Here is a 22,633-nt window from a genome sequence, read left to right as displayed (position 1 = left end):
TAAAAATAAATAGCACAGGGGCAGCCTTTTGGGGTTCTAAAAGATGGGCGAGTCTGGGTTGTTATCTTTTCACCACCGTCCCCTCACCTTCCAGAGTTACTCACTGCTCCCTCATAGGGGAGAGAGATTTTTTCTGATAAACTAAGTGTGGGCAGGTCCATAAGTGATTAAGAAATAGAACAAGTAAAGTTTCTCCTCCAACCATCGAGAGAAGATGTGGCTGTGGAGTGGTTAAGTGACTCATTTTAATATCATTCTTTCATTTGACTTTGCTTTTTTAATCTTTTTGGAGATTTTTCTCATTTCATTTTTTATTGTATAATATTTAATGTATTAAAATATGTAAATATGTATATATTATGGAACACAATAAAAGAAGGATTTTATTTATTTTAAGCAATGTTCTGGGCAAGTTTTAATAAACATTACACTCAGGATCAAAACACTTGCATTTTGATCTTGTCTTTACTTCCATTATTTTTGTTTGTTTCTGGGAAGTACAGTTAGTATAAATTTCAGTTTTTCATACTGTAAGTCTCAGTTTTTCCTATGATAGCATCCTCACCCTACCCTGCCTCATGGAAGATGTTCTTATGTGTTCAAGTGAACTTAAAAATACAAAAGAACAGTGTAAGCTATTGTTGGCAGGATAGGGTTCTCCTTTAACTTTGGTGTCATACTTTTTTTAGTCCTAATAGAAAGGGTCTTTTTGAAACATAAATATGCTGTTCCAAGAGGCAGTCACATTAGCAAGAGAATATTTGGGTGGAAAATAGGTAGTCCAATCTTCAGATTCTGAAAGCCATACTACTATTTACTTGGAGGAGTACTGGTTCTGTACCATAAATTTAGGAACAATGATGGCTGTGGTCATGACCTCACAGTATTCCACCAGGTGGAGCCAGAGATTGAAAAGATGGCTGTAAAAGGAAGAGAAAGGAAGACCACTACCAATCCAAGGAAGGCTCTATTTGGGCTCAAATGACTTCAAGTTTAGTGTGACTTTATGTTAACCAAATAGACTATATGCTTTCTGGTTAAGAATAATATTTGCACAGACTTCCACATATTACAGAGCAGAAATAAGATGATACATTACAAAGATGATAATTTGGGAAAGCAAATTATTATAAAATAATTTTTCTACTTTGTAAAATACAGTGTAAGTTGCTATTACTGTTGGTGATATTCTGAGGGATTTACATAGGAGTCCTGTATCTGAATAAGTTTAGAAATCATCCCTGCTTCAATTATTGGGCATGAACCACCAAGACATGGAGATTCAGAGAGGAAGTGTATAACTATTGTATATATAAAACTCATATTCCATCTGGGTTTATAAAGTATATCTATGTAACCCAAATAATCTTGGTATGTTAAATGGCTCAGCCTCACCTTAGGGTCTCATTTGTAAAAACACAGGATACTAGTCAGATGCAACTTCAAACTACTTGTTCCCAATAAAATTATTAAAAGATGTGTATTTTACCACCTATAAGAGCACTCCTGAAAATAATTCAGCTCATCTTTTTCTATAAATCTTGTGGTGGTTTGGTCGATAAGTCATGTCCAACTCTTGTGACCCCATGGACTGTAGCCCACCAGACTCCTCTGTCCATGGGATTCTTCAGGCAAGTATACTGGAGTGGGTTGCCATTTCCTTCTTTAGAGGATCTTCCCAACCCAGGAATCAAGCCTGGGTCTCCTGCATTGCAGGCAGATTCTTGACTAAGTATCTCTCAGGAAATCTAGTGAGAGATTCTTTTCCTCCATATTTCTCAAGTCTGTCTTTGAATTTACTCCTTGATGCTTTGCTAAGCAGGAACATGTATGCTACCTGTGCTGGGAGGTGAGTCTAGGAGAGCCAAAAATTTAGCAGCAATATGAGTCTATTATTTGATGCCTTCAAAAGGAAGTCTTCCATGTCTTTTGAAAGGTCTAGTTCTATACTTTGACTACTTCTGCCACTCCCAACCTTCAAATGACCGCCATTAGATAATTTTTAGTGACTAAATCTCTCCTCTTATTGAATTTCTAGGCAGGTTGGGTTCACATAAGAAAAAATCCTCATAAGAACTGCTTCAATTATTAATCTGTTTTTATTGCTTTTATTCTGCCATTCTTATTTCAGTATCAGAAACAGAATTGCTACCAACTATTTTGGGTGGGGGGAGATATTTATTGTAGGCAGAAGTCAGGTAAGAATTCTGACATGGAAAATGAAACTTTGGAAAAATTATTGAACCTGGAGGCTACACTTAGCCAGCTAATCCCAGTAGATAACCGTTAGTAACTCCAGAGGCTTATAAAGTGGTTTGGCGATGTTATCTCCTCAAAAATCAAACAGAAAATAAAAGTCACCATATGATTCTCTTTTGACATCAAATCTGGAGCAGATAATTCCTAGTTTTCTCATCAACGTTTCTTTTCGATGTCCAATAAATAGATAAATCCCTCAAATGATTGAGCAATAATCTTGGGATCTAGGTGTAGCTAAACTCAGGTTTAGAACATTCAGTACTTAAAGGACTTCCCTCCCTTTGTAACTTTCAACATAGCAAAAGCTGAGATATTTTAATAAAACAGAAACTTGGATTGAAATAACTATAAACCACCATCTTCATTTGAATTCTATAGGAAATTATTTGACATAAATTAAAACATGCTGGAAATTGACTTATGACCTAAATTAATTTTGTCCCCTTTTTCAACTATCTATATCTAAATCTCTCTATACCTATATATGTATATGATCTATATCTACATCTGTATATATCTATACACACATGTTTGTGCACGTATAATATACACATACACAAAGCAAAACTTGTTTTGTGAAGATTTAGAAAAGAAATGTGTGTGTATATAAATGTATTTTTTGTTTTTTAGGAAAAGTGGAATTTATTTATTAAAGAAAATTTGGCTGTCAATTAATCTACTTAAAATCAGTAAGTTCAACATTAACACTTTGGATTGAAACTTGCTTTCTTTCAAATAACAGGTAGACTCTACTCCTAAAGGTCACTTCAAGTAAGATTTTAAGAACCCAGAGTAACAGTACAGAGGGAGGTCATCCCTTCCCCGTTCAACATTTACTTGTTTGTAAATTCTGTCAGATGCTAGAAATATGGCCTTAAACACTACCATCAGTATATATACACACACACACACACATATATAAAATTTCATTCTGAAATCTTCACAAAAACAAGTTTTCTTCTTTCCAGAAGTTTTCTTTGGATTTGCTCATAGTTTTCCAATCCAGAATTATGTAAATAAATTATATCATACAAGGCAATATGTTCAAGAAGTTATTACATTAAGTAAGCAAATGTCATAAAAAAAATCCCACAAAAACAAAGTCCCTCATTCAGGTTCCTTTGAAACATGTTTATTCATTCACTCTTCAAACTTTTTTACCTTTAAACTGCTTCCAAGCTCAGAGAGCCCCGGAAGGAATTCATATGCCTGCAGCTATACCACCCTGAGAGGATCTCCTTCAATTTCACAATTGTCAGGGGGAGTTTGGGGGTGTGGGGAGGGGGCAGGGCTGGGTGTGAGAGGAAGGAACCCACAGCACACCTGCAGCGGAGAGGAGTTAGGGAGTGGTGCCAATGACTCAGGCCTGGATCAGCCTTTTAAACTCAGGATCTGAAGGCTCTTGCTCATTTTTTAAAAATAATAAAATAAAACAAGAAAGTGTTTGGCATAGTGTCATTGAGAAATGGGATGTTAATCCTCTTGTCTGGCCTGAACTGATTCTTGGAACCTTATAATCTGCCTGCCTCATCTGCACCTTTAGGTTGAGCTGAACAAGGGTCCCTTTTTACTCCCTATCCCAGGCTGTGATTCCTCCTTGTCCCACTAGCCAGCAGCCAGGCTCCATCCCTGAAACAGAGAGTTCACCCATTTTTGCACCTTCACTGCCTCGCATATGCAATGTGAGCCATGGTTGGTTTAGTGGGCCATGTTCATGAACCTTTTGTGTTCCGTTCCTTTCCCTATATGGGTAGACATGTACGGAACAGGTAAGCCATTTCTCTGAGAATGTCAGTAGTTTTGCCTTTTCATGAAATCCTTGTCCTCCTTGTTTTATTGTATTTGTGATATATTTACGTATGGCATGATTCTCTTTGCCAAATAAAACTCAACTTTAATTTCTTTGAAAAAAAAAGTATTATTAAGTCTTACTTTCCATTGACACTGATAGCATTCTGGTGATATCAGTTATTTTCTATTTTAGAAACATGGCATCAGGAGTTTCCCAATCTCTTTTTAAAACATGACAAATGAGCTCTTTTCGTGTTCACAAAAAGTATGAGCAAACCCATAAGATTCTCTCATTCCACCTCTCCATCTCCCTGTAAGAATGTGACCAGATTTCCAGATCTCTTAGGAAACATGTCTGTGATAGACAGGGATTACTGTTATAATGAGTATGCATTTATAATCAAAGACTTTGATGTGTAAGAAATGCCATTTAAAACGGTTAAATCTTACTCTGAGGCTTCATCTGGTCCAGTTCATGGAAAATGTATCTCAGTCATTAAAGAGGAGTCCTTCCTTTGACCTGGTGTCACCCAGGAATTAAGGAGGCTTGTGCTGTCTGGGAAGTAGAGCAAGGATCTGAGCGTCAATTCATCATAATCAATAATGAAACCCACTTTGCTAGGTTTCCCACCTAAAACGCAAGACACCCAGCTAGTTTTGAATTTCAGATAAACAATAAAAAACTTTTAGCATAAATGTGTCACAAACATTGCATGGGCATATTTGTACTAAAAAGCAACTCAATAATTACCAGAAATGCAAGTTTAATTGTGTCCTATATTTTTTATTTGTTAAATCTTACAACCATACTTCCTGTCCAAACCTGTGAATGCTTTGATAAATGTTGGCTCCGAACTCTGAATGTTGTTCTGCCCAAACTCAAGTTTTGCAAATTCTGAGAGACGCAACCCATGCTAGAATTCCAGTCTCTTGGGTGCAACACAGGGTAATACCTTTTTTTTTTTTTTGGTCTAAGCTTTTTTGCTTGTCATCTCATATCTATGACATTCGTCTGGAAGGTTTTAAGTCTTATGTAAAATACAATACACAGTTAATCTAAAAATAACTTCTGTTTTTAACCATCTTATATAAAATTCCTCTGAGACAAAGAAATGTTTGAGGATTGGAAGAGAGGAAAGGAAAAGTAAAAGGACTCATAATATAAATCAATATCTATTTATTAATATTAATAAATTATAAAAATAATTTATTTTGTCACAATTATATCATTTATAATTATGATTATAAATATAATTTATTAGTATAAATTATATCACAATATAATAATAAATATCATAAATATATTTCTGACAAGTAGCGATTTAAAAAGAGAGGCTCCACCTAATAAATATGGACATCTTTCCCTTTTGCTTCTTTTCTAGATCTGCAAAGTACATATCATAAGTTGGTGAAAATCACAGTACTCTTGGATAAGCTACTATGGAGTCATGATACTTCCCAGCTTTACAGGATGGTTCTAAGGATTTGCAGGTGCTTTAAAGCTGATGGGTTGATTAGCCTTGTCTTGTACTGTTGATAAATCTTTCCATCTGTATAACCTAGTTTTCTCTCAGTTGACCTAGAGGAGGTAAATCAAAGTCTATCTAATTTAAAGAATAAAATAAAAACCATCAGCAAAATCATAGTGGTCTGTCTTAGTGTGAAGAATATTTGAAAAGGAATTTGGGAAGTCTGGCTTGGACAAGCTGATGAACCTCCAATCATATGATCTAGTCATCTAAATCTAATTCAATAATCTTGTAGACACAAAATGGTATTTAATATACTGGGATCAGGTTACTTACTAAGCCTAATTATTATTCTAATTATTCATCATCCCCTGATGAGTAGAAAGACTGTGTTTCCCTGTTAAAAAGCCATGAATAACCTTCAGAAATATGGAAAATAGTACTCTGCAATTTTGAGACTTCTGAGGACCCTCATCTTTCTGTCTTAAAGAGTAGCAATTCATCCCTGTCTTGATCTGAGTACATTTCAATTCCTGAAAAAGAAAGTGGGAAGAAAGTACAAAGTCTTACTGTTTATTGTCCTAGTTCCTGCCAACATACTTTGCCTAGGAAATCTTCCTTCCTCACAAAAAGCCTGATATGCAGCTGTTCCTAAAGCAGGAATCTGGTCCACTTTTCTCTGATGAGTGGAAAAAGTACAAGATCACAGGGAAGGACTGGAGCTAGGGAGATATTTCTAGCACCTTGAAACTGCTAGTTAGAAAGTTAAGGTTAAGCAAATGCTTATTTTCTCTTCCCCTACCCACCTCCTACCTCTTTCTTTATTATTATTATTTTAAATAACTATCTACTCTGAATTTCATCCGAGAAACACAATATCCTAGGACCGATGGAAACACACATAAGGCTCATATAGGTATTTTAAGAGGCTGGAGTCTAAGGAAACTATGTGTTTCTTAATTAGAACAGATTCAGATGCTTTGACAAGTCTTGAAAGAATAACATATGAGGCATTCCAGGTTTACCCTCCAGTCAAGCTCAGTGTTTCCAGCCTTTGAAGTTGCTGATTTACACACATCTGTTATGGGCTCAGCTGGACTCACCGCAACTTTAGAGAACAGGCCCCAGGTCCACTGCATTTGAACTGTCTGATAGAGCAATACTGTTCATCCCCATCTATACACTAGAATCCCTTAGGGAGCTTTCCAATACTCCCAGTGCCTCGGCTGCACCCCAGACCAATTAAACCAGAACCTCTGGGGTTGGCACTCAGACACCCAGAAACATTTTTTTAAAACAACCAGATGTGAGGTTAAGAATGAGAATAAATGAATTTTAAAGCATCCATGAATTAAGATTCATAATAGGCAGATTTCTAAATGCATTCTGAATACTTCACTAAGATGAGATCTGCAGGGTTAAAGAGAGTGACTTAGATGAAGAGAGATGACCTCGAACCTCAGGGATCTGGGAACCAACAAAGTCCCTAAGGTTCCCTCCTAAGGAAGGAAGTACACTTTCTACCCAAGATGAAGGAAGTATAAAAGAAAGAGTGCCCAAAACACCAGACTGTCCTCCCCATCCTACCACTGGCCAAGCTAAATAATCCCCTAGGTTTCAATGTCCTCCCCTAACTAATAAGGGGATGACATTTTACAAGTAACTCTCAACCTTGGCTGTGCATTAAAGTCATACAGGGTCTTCTGTGACATCCACTTGCCCAAGTTGTGCCCTGGACCAATTCAACCAGAATATCTGGGGCAGGAACTCGGGCATGAACATTTTAAAATTTTCTTCATGTTGGATTCCAGGTAAATTGGAGGGTGCTCAAGTAACTGAATTCCAAATAAACAAGGGATTTTTTTTTTTTTGTACTAAATGTGTCCCAAATATTTGCACAGAACATATGTACACTAAAACATTACTTGTTGTTCATCTTGAACTCAGTTTAACTGGGTATCCTGTATCCTGCCAAATCTGATAGCCCTACATATGGTAACCTTACAATATGCAGCCAGAAAGAACTGCTGGTCCCCTTGCTACTCATTGTGGAGTCTCCAGAAAAGTAATGTCAGTTTCAACTTAGGAGCTTGTTAGAATTGCAAATATTTGGGACCCACCCTACATCTACTGCCTTAGGGACTTCATTTTAACAAAATCCTCTTGTATTCATGTGTACACTGATGTTTGAAAATTACTGGCCTAGATTATCCTATCACAAAGTTTCCAAGAATCGTCCAACGACCTCAGTCCAAACCACAAAATCCAGAGGTTGCTGCACAAATCAAAACATATCCCTAAGTTCTTGGCTATGACCAACCTAGACAGCATATTAAAAAGCAGAGACATTACTTTGCAGGCAAAGGTCTGTCTAGTCAAAGCTATGGTTTTTCCCATATTCATGTATGAATGTGAGAGTTGGATTATAAAGAAAGTTGAGACCCAAAGAGTTGATACTTTTGAACTGTGGTGTTGGAGAAGACTCTTGAGAGTCCCTCGGACTGCAAGGAGACCTATATCAGTCAATCCTAAAGCAAATCAGTCCTGAATATTCATTGGAAAGACTGATGCTGAAGCTGAAACTCTAATACTTTGGCCACCTGATGCAAAGAATTGACTCATTGGAAAAGACTCAATTGGAATTGACTCACTGGGAAATATTGGAGGCTGGAGGAGAAGGGGATGACAGAGGATAAGATAGTTGGATGGCTTCACCAACTCGAGGGACATGAGTTTGAGTAAGCTCCGGGAGTTGGTGATAGACAGGGAAGCCTGGAGTGCTGCAGTCCATGGGGTCGCAAAGAATCAGACATGACTGAGTGACTGAACTGAACTGAAAGCTTCTGACAGCTTCAGGAATGGTTTGCTTACATTCTGGTGAGGAAATGGACTGCTCTCCTTCACTCCAACTCTAAACTAGCTTATATTGCCCTTACTGTTTTTTGGAGAGTCATATACTTGAGCTCCCATTAGACCTATGCTCACTACTTGGCCTGCCCATGCCTGTTTTCCTCTCAACATAGGCAGAGTTTGGAACTGACCCAGATCTTGCTCTAATCAGGAGAATACAAAGGTGGACTGATTTCACTGGCCTGCTAGCACCCAAAAATGGTGACTCAGAACTGACCTGTCTTTGCAAATATACTCCTACCTACAGGGCAGGGCCTCCTTACCTTACCTCACTGACTGGGTGTTTGCTGATACTAAGGACCTCTTACCTTCAAAGAGATCTAACTATCCATCTGTCTACTACTACTGATACTATTAAAATAAATTGCTTTTAACTCTTCCAGATTTAAAATACAGCACTTCAAAATGTCTTTAAGATGCCTTAAGCCAAAGCATTATTATGCTTTAAGCCATATCTTATCAAACACCATTAGTTACTCACTCTGATCACAAGGCAAATCCAATTATAAAAATAAACACCAAGCATTTTGCTGTGTTCACACCATGCGTCACAAGGGTATTTGTCTGAAAACACGTGACTCCAACATTAATTTTGCTTTTCTCACATATACCCACTTATTTGTTCCAGTTTTAAGGGTTTCAATAAAATCTTAAGTGTGCATTGACCCTTCCTCATACATGAAATTAAATCTTTATGCATCCAAATCATTTATGTGAACTCATGGGAACATTGTTTTCTAAAACAGAGTACTTTCTTTCTTCTCATGAATTTGTTAAAGATAATTAAGACTCCCATCAAAAAAGCAGCTATATAAGTTAAAAGTTAATACCTTATAAATGCAAAAGCATTTTAAATAAATGAAGATGATTTTCAGTACTCAGAATCTTATATCTGGAAATGTCCTTAACGGTTCTGCATTGTACAGTTAAAAAGATTGAGATTGTAAGATCATTGAGGGACTGAGCTAGATTTTAGTGCCTCTCTCTCTAGTCATTTTCCCTAGAAGCCTCCATCGAAGAATTCAACAGATAAATGTCAATTTTACTTCATTATTGTTCCAAATCAGTACAATGTGCACACCACTGATTCTAGAGTAACTAACAATAGCATACATATGCTAAACTGGTTTCACAATTAAAAGATAAATTACTAATGCTATTTTACAGTTAGTAGTATTCTCCTTATGATTGGGACCAAGTTGATGACCTAACTTACATTATTTTTCCTTTTCAATTTAGTGTAGTTGACAGTGAACTCAGTTCTTCCCTCCAGATCATGCCTTTGGCCATGGAGTTCCTGACGGATGTTAGCTGGCTCCAACTTGCCCTCTCTGCTTGCTGAGGTGACAGGACCTCTTTGCCCCATGGGGACTAGAGGCATTCAAGCCAACACCCACACAGGGTGGGACTAATTCTCCCTGGACATAAATCTGCCAGATTGTCATCAGCTAGATCATCCCCCTACAAGGGCAGAGCAGTATAAGTAAGCTGAATCATAGATTACTTCACAGCTTATAGCTAGTAAAATAACATACTTGAAGGTTAATGTGATTATTTTCTAAGCTTAAGATGATATACTTAGACATATATTTACTTTTTAACCAATTTCATTATATACATATATATAAAGAAAGTCTTACATATTCAATGATTATGTAAAGGTACTCAGTCATTTGCTAAGAAAACAAGGAGTGATTAATGTATAAATAATTCCAAGTAAAATATATTTTAACACATGCTTTAAAAACATTTTAAAAAGTAAATTTTATAGGGAGAGATAAATCAGGAGTTTGGAATTAACATATAAATACTACTATATATAAAATAGATAAACAATAAATACTACTGTATAGCACAGGGAACTATATGCAGTATCTCATAATAACCTATAATGGAAAAAATAAGAAAAAGAATATATATATATATATATATGTGTGTGTGTGTGTGTGTGTGTGTGTGTAACTGAAACACTTTTCTGTAAACCTGAAACCAACACATTTTAAATTAACTATGAAGTAATTTAAAAAATAAAAGAAAAATACAAGCAAAGATAAATTGGACATTTAGGAAACCATTCAGTTCAGTTCAGTTCAGTTGTTCAGTCATGTCCAACTCTTTGTGATCCCATGGACTGAAGCACGCCAGGCTTCCCTGTCCATCACCAACTCCCAGAGGCTACTTAAACTCATGTCCATTGAGAAGACCCATAGTAATATTTATATGTAGCTATTTGATTTTTTTATTAAAAATGTGCTGGATAAAATGAAATGGCTAATTGAAGGTTTTTTGGAAATGAAATGAAAACTGAGACATTCTCAAGTATCATTCAAATCCTTCACCTATTCTTCTAGGATGCTCCCTTTCTTCTTTCACTTATTTTTATTTCCAGAAGCCAATCATGCCAGTTCAGACAGAAGGAATGGTGCTTTGAATGGAGCACTCAAGTGTTTCCTCTGTGAGAAGATCAGAGAGAAGAAAGGAGTTGAACTGAACACAGGAAATATTATAGCATGCCTTTATTGAAGAAGATGCCTAGAGAAAAGTATACAAGATTCCAAACTTTTCTTCTATAAGATACAACTACATTTAACTTTCTCTGTATACCCTTCTCCCTCAAGTTATATGTACTTCATTCCAATGAGCTTTAATTAGAAGTCATCCCTTGAAATATTGAGGACTATTCTAGCTGTATTTGTATTCACAAATACAGTTGCAGTAGATGTCACCTGGGTCTACAGTTAATATCTGGGTGAGCTGTTAAAGCAGGCTCTCATGCCTGGCTTGTAGTTTGTTATAACTATTGACTAAGATTCAGCTGGGGCTGCTAACCAGAGTTCTTCCTATCTCTCTAGCATGACAGTTTCAAGGTAGTCAGGGTTCATATGTGATCTTCAAAAGCAAGTATCCAAGAAATGCAAATCAAATCTATAATGAGGTATCACTTCACATTGTTCAGAATGAATATCGTTAAGAATCTACAAACAATAACTGCTGGAGAGTGTTTGGAGAAAAGGGAACATGTTGGTGGGAATCTAAACTGGTATAGTCATTATGGAAAACAGTATGGAGATTCCTTAGAAACTAAAAATGATACAACAATCTCACTCTTGGGGATATATTTGGAGAAAACCATAATGTAAAAAGATACACGCACCATAATGTTTATTGCAGCACTGTTTGCAATAGTCAGGACATGTAAACAACCTAAATGTTCATCAACAGGGGAATGGATAAGAATATGTGGTACATATATACAATGCAATATTACTCAGTCATAAAATAAGGATGAAATAATGCTATTTACAGCAATGCAGATGGACCTAGAGATTGTCATACAGAGTGAAGTAAGTCAGACAAAGACAAATATCACATAATAATGCTTATATGTGGAATCTTAAAAAAAGCCTACAAATGAACTTATTTACAAAACAGAAATGGAGTTACAGATGTAGAAAATAAACTTATTATTACCTGGGGTTATAGAGGAGGAGGGACAAATTGGAAGATTGGGGTGGACATACACTACTATATATAAATATAAATATATATTAAATATATATATATATATATGTGTGTGTGTGTGTGTGTGTGTGTGTGTGTGTATGTGTATGTGTGAAAGTTCCTCAGTCTCATCTGACTCTTTGTGACCCCATCGACTGTAGCCTGCTAGGTTCCTCTGTCCATGGAATTCTCTAGACAACAATACCAGAGTGGGTAGCCATTCCCTTCTCCAGGGAATCTTCCCAACCCAGGGGTCAAACCCAGATCTCCCACATTGCAGGCAGATTCTTTACCATCTGAGCTACCAGAAAAGCCCAATACATAAAACTAAATAACTAAAAAAGACCTGCTGTATAGCACAAGGAACTCTACTCAGTAGGAAAATATTTTTTTAAAAGAGTAGATATATGTGAATATATAACAGATTCACTTTAAAGCTGGGTTTAGAAAAGTCAGAGGAACCTAAGATCAAATTGCCAACATTTGTTGGATTATAGAGAAAGCAATGGAATTTCAGAAAAAAAAAGCATTTACTTCTGCTTCATTGACTAAAGTCTTTCACTCTGTGGATCACAGCAAACTGGAAAATTCTTAGAGATGGGAATACCAAACCACCTTCCTTGTCTCCTGAAAAATCTGTAAGCAGGTCAAGAAACAACAGTTAAAACTGGAAATGGAACAATGGACTGGTTCAAAATTGGGAAAGGAATATGAAGTGGCTGTATAATGTCACCCTGCTTATTTAACTTATGTTCAGAGTGCATCATGCAAAATCCCAGGCTAGAGGAATCACAAGCTGAAATCAAGATTGCTGGGAGAAATATCAACAACCCCAGATGTGCAGATGTAGTTAAGTCACTCGGTTGAGTCTGACTCTTGAAACCCTAGGGACTGTAACCCTCCAGGCTCTTCTCTCCTTGGGATTTCCCAGGCAAGAATACTGGAGTGGGTTGCCCTTTCCTTCTCCAGGTGATCTTCCTGACCCAGGGATCTAACCCAGGTCTTCTGCATTTCAAGCAGATGCTTTACTGACTGTGCCATTAGGGAACTCTAATGGCAGAAAGTGAAGAGGAACTAAATAGCCTCTTGATGAGGGTGAAAGAGAAAAGTGAAAAACCTGACTTAAAACTCAACATTCTAAAAACAAAGATCATGGTATCTGGTCCCCTCACTTCACAGCAAATAGAAGGGGGGAAAGTGGAAGCTGTGATAGATTTTATTTTCTCCTGCTTCAAAATCACTATGGACAGTGACTGCAGCCATGAAATGAAAAGACACTTGCTCCTTGGAAGGAAAGTTATGATAAACCTAAGTGAAGTGAGTGAAGTTGCTCAGTCGTGTCCAACTCTTTGCAACCCCATGGACTGTAGCCTACAAGGATCCTCAGTCCATGGGATTTTCCAGGCAAGAATACTGGAGTGGGTTGCTATTTCCTTCTCCAGGGAATCTTCCCGACCCAGGGATCAAACCCAGGTCTCCTGCATTGTAGGCAGACGCTTTACATCTGAGATACCAGGGAAGCCCATGATAAACCTAGACAGTGTATAAAAAACCAAAGAGATGGCCTCCAGAGGGGTCAGGCCATTGAGGGCTGACAATGATTGCCGAGCCCAGCCACAATGCAGCATGTTGGGCCTTGTGCATACCCGTGGTGCCAGAAGCATCCGCCAGGCTTGCTTGCATTGAACTGAGAAGATGCCCCTGTACGGCAACCTGCTAGTGGAGACTAGTGACTCAAAAACAGAATACTGGTCCAAATACTTCAAACTTCTGCATTCTCAGCACCAGGTGAAGAAGGCAGCCCTCACTCAAACCAAGAGCCAGAGGACACAACAAAGTACAATCCTTGCTCCAGCAATCGACCTGAATCGAAGTGGCTTTTCATGAGCAACAGATTGTAGACCCCCCACCACACGTGACCATGGGCATCAGGGACCCTGTTCCCAGCCAGTTTTCTGCAGGATAAGTTTTGATCCCCTTAGCTGATGTATAGGATCCCATGTTGCCTAACGATTATAAGAAAGCAGTGAAGCACCAAAGAGAAGAGCAACAGAGACAGCAGGAACCGGAAAGACAGAAGGAAACAGAAGAGAGAGAAAAGAGGCTTAAATAGACATGAAGCTAGTGGGTTTTCCAGGTGCACCAGATCCAGATTCTGTTGAAGATGTAGATTGTGAGTGAGAGAGGAAGAAAAAAAGTAAGACCAGAGCCACCATCACAACCCCCCATGTCTCTTGTGGAGAAGGACAGAGTTAACCCAAGACTTCTCTTATGAAGAGAATTCACCACCTCGCTCACAGTCTTCCAAAGTTAGTTTCTATCCCTCCCACAGTGTGCAAGGAACAAGACAGACTGCGATCCCTGACAACCGATCTTGGCAACTCTTTCCTTGCCAAGGTCGGGGGCAGGGTAGTACATAAATTCATGCAGAAGTAAGACTTCTGGGAAGGCCAGTGTATCAGGAAGCAAGAGCAGGGTCTGAGCACAGCGCCATCGGTGAAGAAGACTAGTAAGTGGGGCGGCAGTCGCAGCCAAGAAGTTGAATTGAAATCCACTAGCTAAAATACTTGCCTGGAGAATCCCAGGGATGGGGGAACCTGGTGGGCTGCCATCTATGGTGTGGCCCAGAGTCAGACACTACTGAAGCGACTTAGCAGCAGCAGCAGCTAAAATACTTGTGTCCTACCAAAGTGATCCGACTCAGGAACAGGATTGGTGCAGGAGAGGTGGATGAAGACTTGGAAGTTGAAACCAAGGAAGAGTGTGAAAAATATGGCAAAGTTGGAAAATGTATGATATTTGAAATTCCTGATGACCCTGTTGATAAAGCAGTGTGAACATATTTAGAATTCGACAGGGTTGAGGCGGCAATTAAAACTGTTGTTGATCTGAATGTGAAGAATTTTGGTGGCCAGGTGGTCAAAGCATGTTTAATTTGGATAAATTCAGGGTCTTGGATTTGGCATAACAAGTTTGATTTTAAAAACTAGAGGCTGAGTCATCTCCAGCAATTCTTATGATAATTAGTAGTGACCATTCTTTATCAGATCTGTTTTAAATGAAGGTATTCTAGACTGTTTTCTTTCCAGATGATGATTGAGAAGCTAATTTTTAAAAAATGGTACCAGGTACAAAGACAGTAACAGAACTTAGCTGTTTTTGAGGTTTTTGTTTTTAACCATTTTTTCGGAGTGTGCTTGTAGTTGTTGCTCAGTCACTCAGTCGTGCCTGACTCTATGAAACCGCACGGACTGCAGCATGTTAGGCATCATTGTCCTTCATTTCCCCAGTGCTTGCTCAAATTCATGTCCATTGAGTCGGTGATGCCATCAAAACATCTCATCCTCTGTCGTTCCCTTCTCCTCCTGCCCTCAATTTTCCCCAGCATCAGGGTCTTTTCCAATGTCTAGACCTTTTCCAAGGTCTAGTCCTTCACATCAGGTGGCCAAAGTATTGGAGTTTCAGCTTCAACATCAGTCCTTCCAATGAATATTCAGGACTGATTTCCTTTAGAATTGGCTGGTTTGATCTCCTTGCAGTCCAACGGACTTTCAAGTGTCTTCTCCGTCACCACAGTTCAAAAGCATCAATCCCCTGGTGTGCAGCCTTCTTTATGGTCCAACTCTCACATCCATACATGATTGGAAAAACCATAGCTTTGACTATACAGACCTTTGTCGGCAAAGGTCTCTGTTTTTAAATATGTTGTCTAGGTTTGTCATAGCTTTTATTCTAAGGAATAAGCATCTTTTAATTTAATGGCTGCAGTATCTTCAGTGATTCTGGAACCCAAGAAAATAAAGCCTCTCACTGTTCCCATTGTTTCCTCATCTATTTGTTGTGAAGTGATGGAACCAGAGGATATGATCTTCATTTTTTGAACGCTGAGTTTTAAGACAGGTTTTTCACTCTTCTCTTTCGCTTTCATCAAGAGTCTCTGTAGTTCCTCTTTGCTTTTTGCATAAGTGTGGTGTCATCTGCATATCTGAAGTTATTGATATTTCTCCCTGCAATCTTGATTCCAACTTGTGCTTCATCCAGCCCAGCATTTTGCCTGAAGTACTCTGAATATAAATTAAATAAGCAGGGTGATAGTATACAGCCTTGAAGTACTCCTTTCCCAATTTTGAACCAGTCCATTGTTCTATGTATGGTTCTAACTGTTGCTTCTTGACGTGCACACAGGTTTCTTAGGAGGCAGGTAAGGTGGTCTGGTATTCTCATCTCTTCAAGAATTTTCCACAGTTTGTTGTGACCCACACAGTCAAAGGTTTTATACATAGTCAATGAAACAGAAGTAGATATTTTTCTGGAATTATCTTGTTTTTCCTATGATTCAGTGAATGTTGGCAGTTTAATCTCTGGCTCCTCTGCCTTTTCTAAATTCAGCGTGAATATCTGGAAGTTCACCATTCATGTACTGTTGAAGCCTAGCTTGAAGAACTTTGAGCATTGCTTTGTTGGCATGTGAAATGAGTGCAGTTGTGCAATAATTTGAACATTCTTTGGCATTGCCTTTCTTTAGGATTGGAATGAAAACTGCCTTTTTAAAGTCCTGTGGCCACTGTTAAGTTCTAAAAATGTGCTGGCATATTGAGAACGGCACTTTCACAGCATCATCTTTTAGGATTTGAAATAGCTCAGCTGGAATTCCATCACGTCCACTAGCTTTGTTCATAGTGATGTATCCTAAGGCCCACTTGACTTCACACTCCAGGATGTCTGGCTCTTGGTGAGTGGTCATACCATCATGGTTGTCTGGGTCCTTAAGATCTTTTTTTGTATAATTCTTCTGGAGCCTGTTGAATGTCTCTATAATTTTAATCAGATAACTTCAAAACTTGGAAAAACTGTTGCAGCTGTTGGTGCATAGCATACTGCTATTGATCTTTTTATATAAATAAATAAATCTATAGGTCTTCCCTAATGGCTCGCAATGAGTTGGACAAGACTGAGTGACTGAACTGAACTGATGGCTCAGTCAGTAAAGAGTCTGCCTGGAATGTGGGAGACCTGGGTTCAATCCTTGGGTCAGAGAGATCCCCTGGAGTAGGAAATGGTAAACCCACTCCAGTATTCTTGCCTGGAGAATTCCATGGACAATAGAGTCTAGTGGGTTACAGTGCATGAGTCCATCTCTCTCTCTCTCTCTCTCTCTCTCTATATATATATATATATATATATATATATACAGATAGATAGATAGATAGATATAGATATATATAGATATGTGTGTGTGTGTGTGTGTGTGTGTGTACAAATATATAATATACATTTTTATAAACTTTAGCTGTGTCAGCTTGGCATTGTACAGAAATTAATAGTCAAGTTGGTCTAGAAAGGTTAAACATAATTTTCTTTATTTGTAAAGAGGTAACTCACTGAATAAGGCTTCTCTGGTGGCTCAGATGGTAAAGAGTCTGCCTGCAATGTGGGAGACTCAGCTTAGATCACTGGGTTGGGAAGATCTTCTGGAGAAGAAAATGGCAATCCAATGCAGTATTCTTGCTTGGAGAATTCCATGGACAGAAGAACCTGGTGAGTTTCCATGGGGTTGCAAAAAAAAAAATCAGACATGACTGAGCTGCTAACACACACAGCTCACTCTAAGTGTAAGGTTTTATCTACACGGGCTTGATTACAAAAACTAGAGCATTCTCTAAATTAAAAAAAAAAAAATCAGAGACTTCACTTTCCCAACAAAGATCCATATAGCCAAAGCCATGGTTTTTCCAGTAGTCACATACAGATGTGAGAGTTGGACCATAAATGAAGGCCGGGTGCCAAAGAATTGATGTTTTCAAACAGTGGTGCTGGAGAAGACTCCTGAGAGTCCCTTGGACTGCAAGGAGATCAAATCAATCAATCCTAAAGGAAATCAATTTTGAATATTCATTGAAAGGATGGATGCTGAAGCTGAAGCTCTAATATTTTGGCCACCTGATGAAAAGCTGACTCATTGGAAAAGACTCTGATGCTGGAAAAGATTGAAGGCAGGAGAAGAATGGGGCAGCGGTGGTTGAGATGATTAGATAGCATCACCAACTCAATGGATATGAATTTGAGCAAACTCCAGGAGATAATGAAGGGCAAAAGAGACTGGCATGCTGCAGTCCATGGGGTCACCAAGAGTCGGACATGATTTAGGGAGTGAGCAACAACAAAGCAACAAAATTTCATCTCTTAATGGAGGGAATAGGAGTTCTAGAAGAACGTGCAGCACTGGAGATATTAATTTAGTCATCTTTGGAAAATACTACTGCCACAGACACCAATGGGCTTAACTGACATAGAAAGGATTCAAATGGAGGCAACTAGATAGATAGATAGAATTCAGTTAAATCAGGTGCATGACAGCAACTGAAGATCTGCCTGTAGTGATGCCCCTGAGTTGAGCCTCCACTCAAGATGGGTTCCCCTCCTGATATCCATTCAGTAGGAAGAGTTGACAGAAGCAAGCAGTTAGAGATTGTTCTATTCACAGGGTCAATTACATCTAGTACAGCCCCAAGCAAAGTTTATGAAAGGAAGAAAAGAGAGAGGAAGAACATAGAAAGAAGGTGTGTGAGAGAGGGATAGATAGGAAAGAGAAGTGGGAGGGAGGAGGAGAGGAGAGAGAATGCCAAGGAACTCTCTTCCTTATGGTATTTCATCTCCCTCCGGGTTCCTTCAATTCTGCCTGCGTTATCAGAACAGCCTCAGCACACAACAGCTTAATTGAGCACCGACTCACGACTATTTTTTCTGAGAGACATAGACATACTATTTTTAAGTATAATCACATATCTCATTTTTTATATTCTTTCTTTTTTTTCCACTAGTGTGTAACTGAGTCTGCATTTCTTTTCCCCTTCACCTAGGTTTACCTGCTGAGAGTCAATTGAAAATGAAGAGCGCTAAATACAGAGGGGTATTAGTTAATTTATTTTTATCCACTGTCTCTCATACCCTAACTTGATTTCTTTCTACATTAAAGGTCATGAAACCTCACTGTTAAGATGACTTTCTAAAAGGACTTTAAGGAGTTAACTTATTTCTCTGTCTTTAAAAAAAATGAAAGAGCAGAATTATTTCTACCTTGGAAGCTTGAAATAATTCACCAGTAAAATTCTCATGGCCTGAGATTTGGGAAAGGATACTTTTGCTAGATTTCTTATTTTCTAACTTATTAATTTATTGAGACTTTTTAGAGCCATTCTCCATTTGTTTCTATAAAAGTTTAGTAACCCCCTAAGTATTTATGATGAGATGAAAGATAATTAGTGGTTTTCTAATGCCAAGACTCATCTCTTTTTGAATTTTCTAATACTCCTCACCGTAGCATCTTAAGACATACATATTTGTCTATAATTATTAAAGGGGAGGAAACAGCAAAGCTTATTTTTAACTGACAGGTTGAATGCAAAAAAAAAAAAGGACTTTACCCTTGGATTGTTCTTGTTTGTAGTCTGCATATCAGGAAAATGAGGCAGGCCAAGCTGATGGGTCTGCTGATCATGACTTTGGCAGTGTAGAACCTGGCACATAGAGTATCCCTGTTGAGCAAACTCATTTGTTGTAAATATTTAGACAGAAATGGGCTTTACAGCAGCCACATCTGAAGACCCACAAATCTGAATGTTATACAAGGAGCGTGTTCTGTTTTGGGCTTTGATTAATGTCTACAGGAGAGAAATCCAATCGACTCCTGTCATATTCATGTTAATTAATAGCTTGCAGTATCTGTGTATCAAATGTGAGTGTGGATACCTGTTAGTTCATTTACCACAGGGGCTGGGCTTAGCAGATGGGAAAAATATTATTTTAGCATGTTTTTAATGACATTACAATTTATTTTTGTCTTATGCTCTTTGGTGTGCATGAAAGGAGACTGCCACCTGTGCATTGCGGATGAGTGTCAATGATTTGGACAGATTAATTTACAGCATAGTTGAGAACCAGAGGGGATTGCTGGGGCAGAACTCACCTTTTGGTACAGCACTGACATAAACTACAATTTAACTCCATTTTCCAGGCCTGGAAGACCAAACTTGGATAATTCTATGTCAAGTGGAATATCAGCTGTACTTTCTCTTAATCATGGAAAGTAGAAATAAATATATAGATTTGTTTCCATGCATCTCTGTATATGTGTCTGATGTATAAATCTGACTCACTTCAGTGGTGATATTTGTAACTGACTTTTCAAATGCTGGAAGCAACAGAGACATCTTGAATGATGTAAAAGCACATCTATATTTTCAGCAATGATACTTGAGCTATAGAACATCATTTTTAAAAAATGAATAGCAGATCAATATTAGCATTATGATCTGTATGTTAATCAATGCTAAAGACTCGGAGAAGGCATTGGCAACCCACTCCAGTATTCTCGCCTGGAGAATTCCAGGGACGGAGGAGCCTGGTGGGCTGCCCTCTATGGATCTCACAGAGTCGGACACGACTGATGCGGCTTAGCAGCAGCAGCAGCAATGCTGAAGACTAGGCAGAGAATACCAATTGTGAAAATGGTATAGTGCAAGATTTCTTCTGAATTATTCCACACACATTATACTTTGCAGGGAGCAGGTTTGGCTTAAAAGTAACAGGATTTTTTGTTTGCTCTTTCAAAGGGCTATCTGTTGTATTACCCAGTGCTTTACTGTTTTCTCATAGTTGAAATAATTAAGATAATTTGCAGGCCCTGGTTTGCTCATTTTGCCTAGTTACCTTGATGCTATGGTCTGTTATATCTACGGGGGAGAACAGTTACTCAATCTGAACATCTGGAATCCATCATGTATAGTGAAAAACAAGATGTATTCTTAGCTTTAAGCCAAATTCAGATAAAACTGATGGGTGGAACCAATGTGTATAGGCAAGAAAGACTAATACTTGAAATGTATTTTGTGATTAGGAGATCACAGGGGAGCTTTTGTTCTATTTCATTTTTAATTTATTTTATTTTACTGTATTTTAATTTATGGCATAGCAATCAGAATCTAATTGAAGGCAAACACATCCTATTTGGGCCAGAGTCAGAGCATTAGAAGTGAAGAAAGAACCTACATTTCTCAACTCTCTACTCAAAGACTTTTCTTGCTATAATCCCTTGATTGAGTTCAGCATGTATACTTTCCTGAAGAGTCGCTGATATTACTGGGACAAGTTGCAGAGAGGATCTGCCAGGTATTATGGGTATGTGTTTCTCCCACCCATGTCTTCTCTCCTGTCTCTGCAAGAAAGTGACGTTTCATTGGAATCCGAGATTCACTTTGGTTTATTTTCATCAGAAATGCGTATGAAATCCAAAGCACACAAACTTCATTTTTAACAATGTAAGTCACCCCCATATTTATACATGTTTTTTTGTCCTTAACCTTTTCCCTTTTTTAATTTTAAGAACATCTGTCCCCATTGCAACTTCACTCTGATCAGGAAATTCAATTACAAAGATAGAAACACATATAACAGGTGAAGCAAAAATACAGCAGCTCCATTACTTAACACTGGATAGTCAAATGATTCCCAGATGAACAACAGGCCCTATCTTCAGCTAAAAACTAGCTCACCTGGTATAGAGAAAGGAAAAGTTGATAGATCAAAGAGGTGGTAGAGATAACAGAGAGTAAGTGATGTGGACATGGAATATATTAAGAGCATAAAAATGCAGTTTGACCCAAGAGTTTTTCCTAGTTATGCGTTGATGAGGAGACACAGGGAAAATGATGTCAAATTAAAATAAAAATCCGTTTGGCAAATTTAAACTTCATCTCCATCATTTCTCTCTTAATCTGTTACCCAGATAGGCACTTAAAATAGGAATGCGGGCCTACTGGGGCATGAAATAGTTGAGAACTATTCAACAATGAGGAGAATCAGGGAAATCTCTTTAGAAGGACCCTTTGGAATTTAAGCGAGTTGAACTTGAATAGCCACAGATAATTTACCATGATCCTTAAACACAGAGGAGAATTTTTATTATGAGAACTTGACTCTGTACTAAGGTTATCATCCTTTTTAGAAATCGGTAACTGTAGAAGTTATGTTATGAGATAAGGTAAGAATGAGTGTTCTTCATGCCTCTAAGGGATTAGGGTAAGTAAGAAAGAGGTTAGGGATGTGAATCCCTCAAGACCTCCTAATCTCACTTCTCAAAGTCATAGCCAGACTGGTTAAACCACATTTCTTCTTGTGTCTTCATTTCCCTCAGGGCAAGTTACACAATAATTATAAAAATGTTATATGAAATACTGAGATGTGTGTCCTCTATATCATATCTCATCATTCAAGAACTGAAAATGATGTCCAGCTCACGTTGAACACTTGGGAATGCCTTTTAGTCTCCTTTCATTGATTCTCAAAGTTAGTCTAATCCTCTCTGGAAAACAATCTCTGTTGTCAATACATGATGTCCTTACCAACACCCCTTCTGCTTTTTCATATTGCACACTACCTGTTTAAGCACTGACTTTCACAAAAGCAATTTCTGGCTCAAATTCATTCATCCTGAGATGCTAGCTGGTTATGATTTTAAGTTACAGGTGCAGTAACTTAGTTATCTGCTTTTCCAAGGAGATCCAGCTATGGTCTCTGCCTCATTTGATGGGTCTGATGGCCAACATCTTGACCAAGCTCCAAAATTTTTAATTTTAATTTAGCATATTTTGTACAAAATTGGGTTACCAAGTAAGTATCCCATTTGATCCATGCTATAAATTACA

The 22,633-nt window shown here is 38.1% G+C and overlaps 1 pseudogene; it reads left to right on the top strand.

The window, feature by feature from the left end:
* The first annotated feature begins 13,625 nt into the window (after positions 1-13,625).
* LOC136157871 (splicing factor 45-like) lies at positions 13,626-14,907 on the top strand (annotated as a pseudogene).
* Positions 14,908-22,633: the final 7,726 nt, after the last annotated feature.

This window comes from Muntiacus reevesi, chromosome 2, assembly GCF_963930625.1.
Source record: "Muntiacus reevesi chromosome 2, mMunRee1.1, whole genome shotgun sequence".
Lineage (NCBI taxonomy): Eukaryota > Metazoa > Chordata > Mammalia > Artiodactyla > Cervidae > Muntiacus > Muntiacus reevesi.
Note: the sequence above shows the minus strand (reverse complement) of the source record. Positions and strands in the feature narration are given on the sequence as shown.